This window comes from Leptonychotes weddellii, chromosome 2 (genome assembly GCF_054177405.1).
Source record: "Leptonychotes weddellii isolate Sample4059 chromosome 2, ASM5417740v2, whole genome shotgun sequence".
Lineage (NCBI taxonomy): Eukaryota > Metazoa > Chordata > Mammalia > Carnivora > Phocidae > Leptonychotes > Leptonychotes weddellii.
Window position 1 is genome coordinate 53,571,559 of NC_138370.1, and position 11,164 is coordinate 53,582,722.

General features: G+C 40.1%; 1 pseudogene; it reads right to left on the reverse strand.

Annotated features, from left to right (window-relative positions):
* Nucleotides 1-7,596: 7,596 nt before the first annotated feature.
* Nucleotides 7,597-8,947, reverse strand: LOC115940252 (large ribosomal subunit protein eL8 pseudogene; annotated as a pseudogene).
* Nucleotides 8,948-11,164: the final 2,217 nt, after the last annotated feature.

Here is an 11,164-nt window from a genome sequence, read left to right on the forward strand (position 1 = left end):
TACAGAGAGCATGAGAGGGAGGAGGGTCAGAGGGAGAAGCAGACTCCCTGCTGAGCAGGGAGCCCGATGCGGGACTCGATCCCGGGACTCCAGGATCATTACCTGAGCCGAAGGCAGACGCTTAACCAACTGAGCCACCCAGGCGCCCTATTTATTTATTTTTAAGATTTTATTTATTTATTAGAGAGAGAGAGAGTACACAACGCGGGCAGAGGGAGAAACAGGCTCCCCGCTGAGCAAGGAGCCCGATGTGGCGCTCGATCCCAGGAGCCTGGGATCATGACCTGAGCCGAAGGCAGATGCTTAACCGACTGAGCCACCCAGGCGTCCCTTGAGCTGACTTTTAAAGGAACTGATGGGCATGGCTTAGTGAAGCGGACCAGAAATGTTTTATTTTGCTGTCATCCTATTTTATATTTCATCATCTTTATCAGCATCATCAAAATCACCATTCTTGTCACTATTTTGTTATCAAAAAGCTGTCCACGAATTGTGCTCTGTTGACCTTTTCGCACCCACCTAGTGTAACTGGGGCTTCTCTGGTTTGGTAAGATGTTGTCTGTAGAAGTACTATACTTAGCATCTCATTGATGAAGTTACTTTTTCCTTTGATCCTGAGGATGGTGCATAAAGGACAAAGGGAAATGATAGAGGTGTTTTAATACTCTAGCATGTCATAGTATATCAACCACATGATGTAAACTATTGTTTTATGTATCATGACCTGAAGCTTAATGCCAGTTGCCACCATATTCTGGTGCCAAAAGGACTCATAGGCTTTTTCTGCTTTGGTATTATTTACTTAAATAATTATTTTTTTAAAAAGATTTTATTTATTTTTATTTTAGAGAGAGAGAGAGCATGCGAGTGGGGGGAGGGGCAGAGAAAGAGGGAGAGAGAGAGAGAATCTGAAGTAGACTCCACTCTGAGTGTGGAGCCCGACTACACAGGATTTGATCTCATGACCCTGAGATTGTGACCTGAGCTGAAATCAAGAGTCAGATGCTTAACTAATTGAGTCTTAGGCGCCCCTATTTAAATAATTCTGATTTGTAAGACTCCACGGAAGTTTTCACAAGTCTTGCTTTATGGAAACCTACTGAAGGGGATGTTGCCTAAATGACTGCTGGCCCTTATCATTACCTGGCAATGACTTGGCCTTCGCAGGTACCATGGACATCCCTGTCATTGCTGACAAATGGGAAGGGGCAGGTCATGGTGATCAGCTGTGCCACAGGCTGTCAATAGCAGGGGCAGACAGATTTTGGCAGCTCTAGTGATGAAAATTCAAAAGGAAAAAAATATTGAAAAATTTAAAGTGCCTAGTTGGTTGAATTGTGTCACAGAAATAATGGGAACATTTAGATCAGGTAGAAGCGGTTCCCAGAGACCTAGCTGCATTTAGAGGATTGGCCATCTCATTCTCCAAATGTCCCACAGCCTACCTTCTCTAAACTTGGCATGTGGTTCACTTACTAGGTGAAAGGCCAGGTGTGCCTGCTTTTGTGAGCATTCAGCATAAGAGAGAAGGCCAGCTCTCCTTAAGATTACAAACCACTAACATTTCCTTTCACTGGGATACTTCTTTCGAATGAGATAGTAAGTTGTTACATTGAACCAAATAGTGAATGGGAAGGTGCATTAGAAGCCATAATCTCCAGCAGCAATAACAGAAGGATATTTTATGTGTTATGACATGCTTCCAGCACTCCATTATATATGCGAATGCTCTCATTTTCATTATTTGAGGCAATTTCTGGCATTGGAATTTAGATCATACTTGCATTTGGTTTATAAAACAGATTTCCCATTATCATTTGATAGAGGTGTGAGAAATGGAAGAAGCATTGGCAAAAATGTTAAGCATGAACAAGGGGCAGTTATGGTGGGTGGGTGTGGTTACAGGAGTGCAAAGAGGGACATGATAGTAAGGCCTGCCCCGAGAATAAACATCATTCCATTGCTAGAATTTCTACTACCACAGGAGCAAATGTCAATGCCTCATTTCAGAGGAGCAGCTCTGGAGTACACTGATGTGCAAAATCATAGAGGAGAGAAAAGGAACTGTAAGGAAGTGCCTGTAAGCAAAATGATCATCATTAAGTGAATCTGGCACTTCCGTTTTGTCGTCCATGTAAATAATGTTAGAAATAGCTCTAACTTCAGGGGCTCAGTTGGTTAAGTGGCCAACTCTTGATTTCATCTGAGGTCATGATCTCAGGGTCCTGGGATCAAGCATTGGGCTCTGTGCTGGGTGTGGTGTGGAGCCTGCTTGCGGTCCTCTCTCTCCCTCTGCTCCTCCTTGCTCCCAACCTGCACTCTTTCTAAAAAAAAAAAAAGAAAGAAAGAAAAGAAAAAGAATAACTCTAACTTCAGACACTTACATTTCAGTCTATTCTCCATACTTAGGAACTGAGATTATACCTTGAGATATTTTTTGTTGAGTTTTTCTTTCCACCAACTTATTTCCCCTTAGTTAATCAGAGACTTCCTTATTGCTCCAAGTAGGAATATTATAAAAGGAATAAAAAGAACCAGAAAGTCAGTGTTCAGGGTGCCTGGGTGGCTTAGTCGGCTAAGCGTCTGCCTTCGGCTCAGGTCATGATCCCAGGGTCCTGGGATGGAGCCTCACATTGGGCTCCTTGCTCAGCAGGGAGCATTCTTCTCTCTCTACCTGCCGCTCCCCCTGCTTATGCAGTCTCTCTCTTTCTCTTTCTCTCTCTGACAAATAAATAAATAGAATCTTAAAAAAAAGAGTCAGTATTGAGTTTCCTTGACTTTCAATATCGGGCACTGAGATTCAAAAGGGAAAGCCTAAAGCATGTGAGGAATGATTTACACCATGGAAATAGAATGAATGAGGAAGTAGAAAATGATGTTATGCTCGAGTAAGGGTCATCTCTACCTTTCCCCCTGGCGGGGAGCTGGAGGAATGACTCACAGTTACTTCAGGAGGTTTTGAATAAAGACTTGGCCAATGCTGGAAACCAAACCAATGCCCTGAAGACTACTGACTGCTGAGGGAGTCTTGCCTGCTGCCTGGATGAAGGAGCTCTGACAGTGGCCTTTCTTGTCCCTGAGGGTCCTTTTAAGATTACCTGTCTACATATTACTCTCTTGCCAATTTGCAGAAGGATTTCAAGCTGTGCCTAAACTGCCACATGTGGATAGATACCATCATACCCCCACCCCTTTAAATAACCCCTCACAAATTCCCAAGGTGAGTTATATGCCTAAGGGAATACAGCCAGTAAGTCTATTGCTAGGATTCACCCCAGTTAGGGTTCAGTTAGGATTCAAACTCAGACCATCTCATCCAAGGCATGGAGCTTTTAACCACCATGAATTACAGAGAGATCCAAGGAACTGAGTCATAAGAACTGTCATCAATGGAGGACAGGTTTTCCTCTGAACTGGGAAGTGAGTTGCTTAGAAGGACACTTTTCACTAGTCATAATCTTGTGAAAAACAAACAAAAAAAATCTGTATTTAGAATGGCTGTTTTTATAGATGTTGATGGTCATAAGCTCATGTCTTATTCATACTCTAACTCAAGAAATGATCAACATTTTTACCTTCTATCTTTTTTCTCTGAGGTTCAGCTTTTTTCACTTGTAAAATTAAAATAAAACAGCTACTGTACTGGATTACAAGGATTAAATTGGATAATATGTCAAATGTCAAAGCACTTAGCACAGTGTCTGACACATAAAAGACCTAGAAAATTTTAGTTATCTTTCCAGAAAAGAAAGAAAAGTGTTTCTAAGGCTATTTTCATGTATTAACCACCTAAAAAGGTCAGGCACCAAAATAAAATATATATCATTTCTGTTTAATGGCTATACCTCTTAATTTCCCTTGGAGATTTACCCAAAGCCACTTTTTTTCTGATATCATGATTCTGTTGAGATTTGAGAAGGGATTTCAGTGATTTCACAGGTAAGAATGCAATAGGCAGGAGGGGAGCCCATCTTCATGATTTTTCATAAACTTTATTCCAGATAAGCTACAGCATGTGCATTGCATCCTGCCCTAAACACGCCCTAAGTCTCTGTCCCCCTGACTGCCAGAGTCACCAATCAGCATGCAGCCCAATGCCCATCTTTGAGGAGACTGTGTTTTGAGTGGGAGACCCACTCCCAAACTCACAAATCTGATTCCATGATTCCATTGAGATTGATGTGCCTTTATACAATCTTCCTTCTCAAGGACTCATGGCATTATCATTAGAGAATTTTATCCTCATTTCTTTCTTTCTTTGGTTTGCAGAATTGAGAAGACTAATAGGAGAGAAACCATTATTTGATGTTATACAGGGAATTTAGCAAAATCCTTTCTCTAATTGGAGCAGGACTCTAATCAGAGTTCATACAGGAGGAAGTTTGATGCTACACACTGGGGCATCTCTGGTGAAGAAGAAGACCATTGTATGTACTTCTATTTTTTTCCTACTTTATTAGGATAATCACTTTTCATTACCTGCTGCCTAATTCAATGTTTCTAAAATTTAAGGCCCACATCAATCTATTTAACACAATAGCAACATTAATTAGAACATATTTCTTATTTGGTCTTGATGTTTTCTTCACAATTGTCGTATTGTGGATAATGTAGTAGGGATAATTTTGTTTTACTATCAAGACCTATAGTCCCATCATTTTTGTTGTTATTGGTGCAGATAATAAACTGCTATTAAATTCCAATATTCTAAAAGATTGCTAAAATGACAGAGCATCTGTTAGTTTGAGCTTTTTCTCCCTAGAGCAGCAGTTTGAATTTTTGTAAGCTAAATTTTGCTTGGTTATTTGTGTTTGTTGAGGCAGGAGTATTTAAATCTTGATACAACTTTTTTCCCTTCATATGAAGGAATTCCCAGAGAGTTTATATTCTCTTTCTACATCCCATCTGCCCTGCCTCAGGCCTCTAAAAGGATTCTGGTAAGGAAAACTAGAATCTTCTTTACTTCATCAGAATGAGAAGAGACAAGCCTTCTGGGGGAAGAGAAAGACTTGGCATTGATAATATTTTTCCAGGCTTTGGGCTTAAGCCCTTCCTAAAATAAATAATTCAAACTGTTAGGGATGTTTAAATAAATATCAATCCAAGGTCCAGAAAGGTGTGTGTGGTTGCTGCACTGCCAACAGCTAATTGAAGACTTGCTTATCATGAATGTATTCATGTAGGAAATAACTTGATCTGTTCACATCTTACAGAGCGTATAAGACAGCTTTGAATAAATGCACAGCTTTGAGTAAAATTTCAGACTCTCTTTGATAAGATTGAGGGGACAAATGTGAAATATTTTTATAAAAGTAGAAACATTGTAAAGACTTCAGGTACATCGCCAATGTGTTTCTGGACTTTTCTGTCAATAGCATCGCTAGAATTAATTGCTTATTTAAAGCTACACTGCTATCCCCTCAATTCACCTGCACACATGTTAAAATCACCTGTCTTGGCAGGAACAAGCAATTATTTCAAGATTGTTTGCTATACCAGTGTTTAGTATAACTACTCTACTATATCGGTTAGAATATTTCCTTAGTCTTTGAATTTTGAGGAAGCCATACATCGTATTTTATTTTATCCAGAATGTCTCAAAAATGAAACATGTCATCTTCATAGTTTCTTGTTACCTCTTGAAATTTATAAAATGGAGGAATTCATAATGCCTTGGATGGAATGTGCAGCTATTGGTTTTCACTGAGGAGTTTGTAAGTACTGGTTTTACCCTCCAGTTTATTTGGGGATCTATTTTTGTTTCATATAGAGGAAAGGAGAGTGGGTTCAGGCATTGGAAGAGGAATAAAATAAATTGTGATTTTTCACTTCTCAAATGTTGAATGTTTTGTATAGATTTTCAATGGTCTGCACACTCTAAGTGTTTCTCTGTCAGTTATATATCTTTTACAGTCTAATAACATAGGCCGCAGCTCTCCTCATGCAGATGCAGAACCCAGTGAGTGAAAATGCTAACCAGCCCAGGGCCAGGGGCTGAGAGGTGGGAATTAATTTCAGTCTTCAGGTTTTCTCGTATTGAACTTTACTAGATGGACAGTGCTGACCCTTGCTCCTATTAATTCACTGACCTTATGTTATTCAATAAAAGATTACTTAAGGAAATTTCTATTTGACAATTTGAGGATATTATATGACTGTCAAAAGCAAGTTATACAATTTTTCCTTCTCTAACATTTATGCTTTCTTGCAGTTTTTAAGTTTTATCTGTCAACACACATTTCACTATGTTTCTTTTATGGGTAGGAAGCTCCTAGGATTTCCTTTACAGGGGACAAAAGGATGCATGAAACAGTTCTTTGTCAGATGAGGTTTTAGGGGGAGCTAAAGCAGTCACTCTAGAACATTAAACAGTCCCTAAGGCACTGTTTGGTTAACTACCATGGAAGTGACATAGAGAATTCATGTTACCGGTGACCCTTCAGAGGGAGGATGGTCAGTGGGCTGGAGTTATCGGCATGTGGCACGTGTCCTAGGCTTTAGAAGCAGCTGCAGTGTAGGGTAAAAAAAAAATACTAAAATGGGGCACAGCAGACCTTAGTTCTCACTTTAGACTGGACCTGAATGAGTCATAGAATCCCCCTGTGTCTCAGTTTCCTCACCTGTAGAACGAAAAGCTTGGTTATAGTTTTAGTGTCTCTCTAGACCTAAATGTAATTATTTGGGTGAGAAGGACTCCCCTGGATAAGGCGGCCTCTGCAGTGGCTGCCAGTGAGCCCCACCTCCTGTCATTTATGGCAACGTTGAAGGCATGCCACTTCAATGATTAGATCATGAAATATTGGGACTTTTCTCATGCTAGCAGACTCTCTCCATCGCTTTTTTGGCCTGTGTGTACTTTGATAAAGCAAGTCACTATGTTGGAAAAGCCCCTAGGCAAGAAACGGAGGGCCACCTCCAGAAAAGAACAAGTGAGGAATTGAGGTCCTCAGCCCAACAGCCAACGAAGAACTGAATGCGGCCAACAATGACTGAGCGACCATGGAAGCAGATCATTCCCCGGTCGAGCCCACAGATGAGATGGCAGACCCGGAGCCAACACCTTAACTGCACCTTTGTGAGAGACCATGAAGCAGAGGACTCAGCTGGCCATCTCCAGATTCCTGACCTACAGCAACTGTGATGTAATAAATGTGCGTTGTTTTAACAGGCTATGTTTTAGTATAATTTGATACTCAGCAACAGAAAATGAATACACTCATTTAATTAAAAATATTGTTCAGTATCACAAATACTGTTTACTTATTATGGAACTTTTATTACAATGTAAATAATGTAGCTGATTTTTGTTATAATGTAGATGAACAAAGGGGGCTATCTATAATGCTTCCTACTTTGAAATAATCCCTGTTAAACCTTGATAAACTTGTTAATCTTTGTTAAACTTGTTGGACCTCTCTCAGTGTGCACATGGGGTATGGTTTTGTTTCTCCATGCATTTGATGTCATCTGGCTTTTTTCTTTTTTTCCTCTCTTTTTCTCTCTCTCCCTCCCTCCCTCCCTCCCTTCCTCCCATTGACACTGGCTGAAAAAGAACTTTTATTACTTTTATGTATGGAAAACCCAACAGCTGTACACTTAGCCCAGTTTGGTGGCCAGTTCTTTAGCCCTTGCCTTTTCCAGCTTGGCAAGGCAAGACACCGACTCTGGACCCAGGATGCTGCTTCACCAGGGACAGTGGAGCTCATCATATCTGTCATTGTCATTGGTCCTGATAGTTTCCACCTGCTTAGCCAGAGCTCCTTTGTCTTCCAAGTTCACCTGTGCAAGGGGGACAGAGGTGCAGGTCTTCCTGTGGACCCCAGCCTGGCCTTCCCCTAGATAATGCAGTAGGGAACCCCCATCTTACAACACAGGGCAGACAGGAAGACAACCAGCTCAATGGGATCCACATCATGTGAAATCACTACCAGCTGAGCCTTCTTGTTTTCCATGAAGTTAGTGACAGTATTAACCCCAGCTTGAAGAACAAGCGCCCTTTTAGTGAGGACATCCCATTTGCTGACAACTTTCTTCCCAGTTCAGGCCAAAAATTCCACTTCTTCTCTTGCTTTGTCTCTGGTCTGTGTTTGTAGACTAGCTTAAGCCCTTGAGTAACTGTTTGGCAGTCCAAGGCCTGGGCAAACTGGTTAATTGCAGGAGGAACTTTCAGACTTTCATAGGGAAGAATCCTTTGCTACTGCAACCAGATGCAGAGAAGACATTTGACAAAGTGAGAGAAGTCCCTTTTGGGCTGTATGTCCTATCCAATGCCACAGTTTTGCGGCCTTTCCTCAAACTGGGGACTGACCACCATTTTGGCCTCTTGCTTCTTCATGACCACAGGGTCCAGGGCCACCTTCTTCCCCTTCACCTTCTTCCCTTTGGGCAGCTTCGATAGCTAGAGGAGGGAGAAAGGAAGGGGAATTATCTCTTTCAGGAATTTCTTTTCTTTTTTTTTTTAAGATTTCATTTATTTATTTGACAGAGAGAGACACAGCGAAAGAGGGAACACAAGCAGGGGGCATGGGAGAGGGAGAAGCAGGCTTCCCGCTGAGCAAGGAGCCTGATGTGGGACTCGATCCCAGGACCCTGGGATCAGGACCTGAGCCTAAGGCAGATGCTTAACGACTGAGCCACCCAGGCGCCCCTCTTTCAGGAATTTCTTAAAATTCCTGTTCCATTGGTGGTACTTTTATAAAATGTATGGACTTTCATAAAATAAAATTATTTATGTCATTGCTTTGGGTTTAGGGTTGGTTGGAAGGCAGATCTTTGTGCTATGTCATTCATTCTTGCTGGTACTTTCTTTTCCTAAATTGCTTTTCCCTTGGGTTGACTGGCAATTCTTGTGTCCAGTTTTCTACAGCCCTTTTAGGTCTTCCTTCTCAGTTGAGGCCAGACATGGTGTTCTAGTCACCATTATTTGCTCTTTTTCTGTTCGCTTCATAAATATGAACATTTTATTTTTAGAACTTTCCTGTTCTAGATCTGTGCATTCTCAGGGTCTATCTATCCTGTAAATAAGGTTTAAGCCAGAATTTCCTGCAGTATGGCATATGAACCACTGCTGGAATGGAATGATTTTGGGGGCTCATGCTCATACAGTTAACTAATCCTGAATCATGATGAGAACTTTATGTCCATTTAATGCTTTAATCAAGTTAGGTACAAAAGTTGAATACTGTTCTAATATGGGCTAACCACACTTGGTAATAGAGGAATACAGTTCTTTATTTTATTTTTTTTTTTAAGATTTATTTATTTGAGAGAGAGAGAGTGTGAGTGTTCAAGGGGGGGAGGTGCTGAGGGAGAGAATCTTTTTTTTTTTTTTACTTTTTAATTTTTATGTTAATCACCATACATTACATCATTAGTTTTTGATGTAGTGTTCCATGATTCATTGTTTGTGCATAACACCCAGTGCCCCATGCAGAACATGCTGAGGGAGAGAATCTTTAAGCAAACTCCCCAGTGAGCTCAGAGCCCCATACGGGATGATCTCATGACTCATGAGATTATGACCTGAGTCTAAGAGTTGAATGCTGAACTGACTGAGCCACTAGGCACTCCTAGAGGAATGCAGTTTTTAAGAGCAGAACTTTTGACAAACAGGGATAGAATCTAACACTGTATTTATCTTTGTGGTTAGCTTTTACTCATGGCAAGTGATACTGATTTTCCAGTGATGGTAGTAGTATACATTTGTCCCTTAATTTATTAAAGTAAAAAAAGGGAATTTATTTAAAGAAAAACTTTAAGTAAATAATATATGTACATAATATGTGATACACAGTGCGAGCAGAACTATGAAGGTAGTAACTGTGGTATGAGAATGACTGGAATTTGAGAAATGGTACACTAGAGATCTAGAAAACCACTAATGCATCTTCATCCTCAGTTGATTTATTTAATGGTTTTCAATGAACTGAGCATGTTCTAAAAGGCACAGTATGGATGTGGATAATAAAAAAGAGTAACAGATGTTATTAGATGTAAGAGCATTGACTTGGAAATGATCTCACCTGTTTTCTCCTGATTGCCTCAGGTTCTGTGCTGAAGAAATCTGTGGGTGGCTCACAATAGTGGTTTTCAAACTTTGGGTTGGGGCATCAAATTCACATGGAATGTTTCTTAAAATATAGATTGTTCCCTTGCACCTTCAGAATTTCTGATTTACTAAGGCCTGGGAATTTGCATTTCTGAGTTGCTAGATCTGGAGACTCTGCTTGGTCTAAGCTAAGCCTTGGACAAATTACTTAAAACATCTTTGGGGATCAATTTTCCAAGGGAGATTTTGGCTAAATAATATAGACTTACAGAATTTTAGAGTTTATGTGCTTATATTAAGGTGTATTAGAAAATCACAGTGCATCAAACCTGTGATTTTCCTGCTCAATAGGGGCTTAATGTGAGTCAACAAAAATTTATCAAGTAAAAAATAATATGGGTTTTTCTTAGATTGTGGTGGGGAACATGAATAATAGAATTGGGAAATGCTGATTCTTTTCTTTTTTCTTTTATATATTTTATTATTTTTTTAATTTTTTTATTCTTATGTTAATCCCCATACATTACATCATTAGTTTTAGATGAAGTGTTCCATGATTCATTGTTTATGCATAACACCCAGTGCTCCATGCAGAATGTGCCCTCCTCAATACCCACCACCAGGCTAACCCATCCTCCCACCTTCCTCCCCTCTAGAACCCTCAGTTTGTTTTTCAGAGTCCATCGTCTCTCATGGTTCGTCTACCTCTCCGATTTCCCCCGCTTCATTCTTCCCCTCCTGCTACCTTCTTCTTCTTCTTCTTTTTTTTTTTCTTAACATATATTGGGGAAATGCTGATTCTTAAAGCCTTATCTCTTGACTGGATCTCCATTTTATTTTTTTAAATTTTTTTATTATTTTATTTTATTTTCAAAATTTCATTTATTTATTTATTTATTTATTTATTTAACTTTTAAGATTTAAGTTCAATTGATTAACATATAATGTATTATTTGTTTCAGGGGTACAGCTCCGTGATTCATCAGTCTTACACAATTCACAGTGCTCACCATAGTACATACCCTCCCCAATGTCCATCACCCAGCCACCCCATCTCTCCCACCCCCCTCCCCTCCAGCAACCCTCAGTTTGTTTCCTGAGATTAGGTCTTTTATA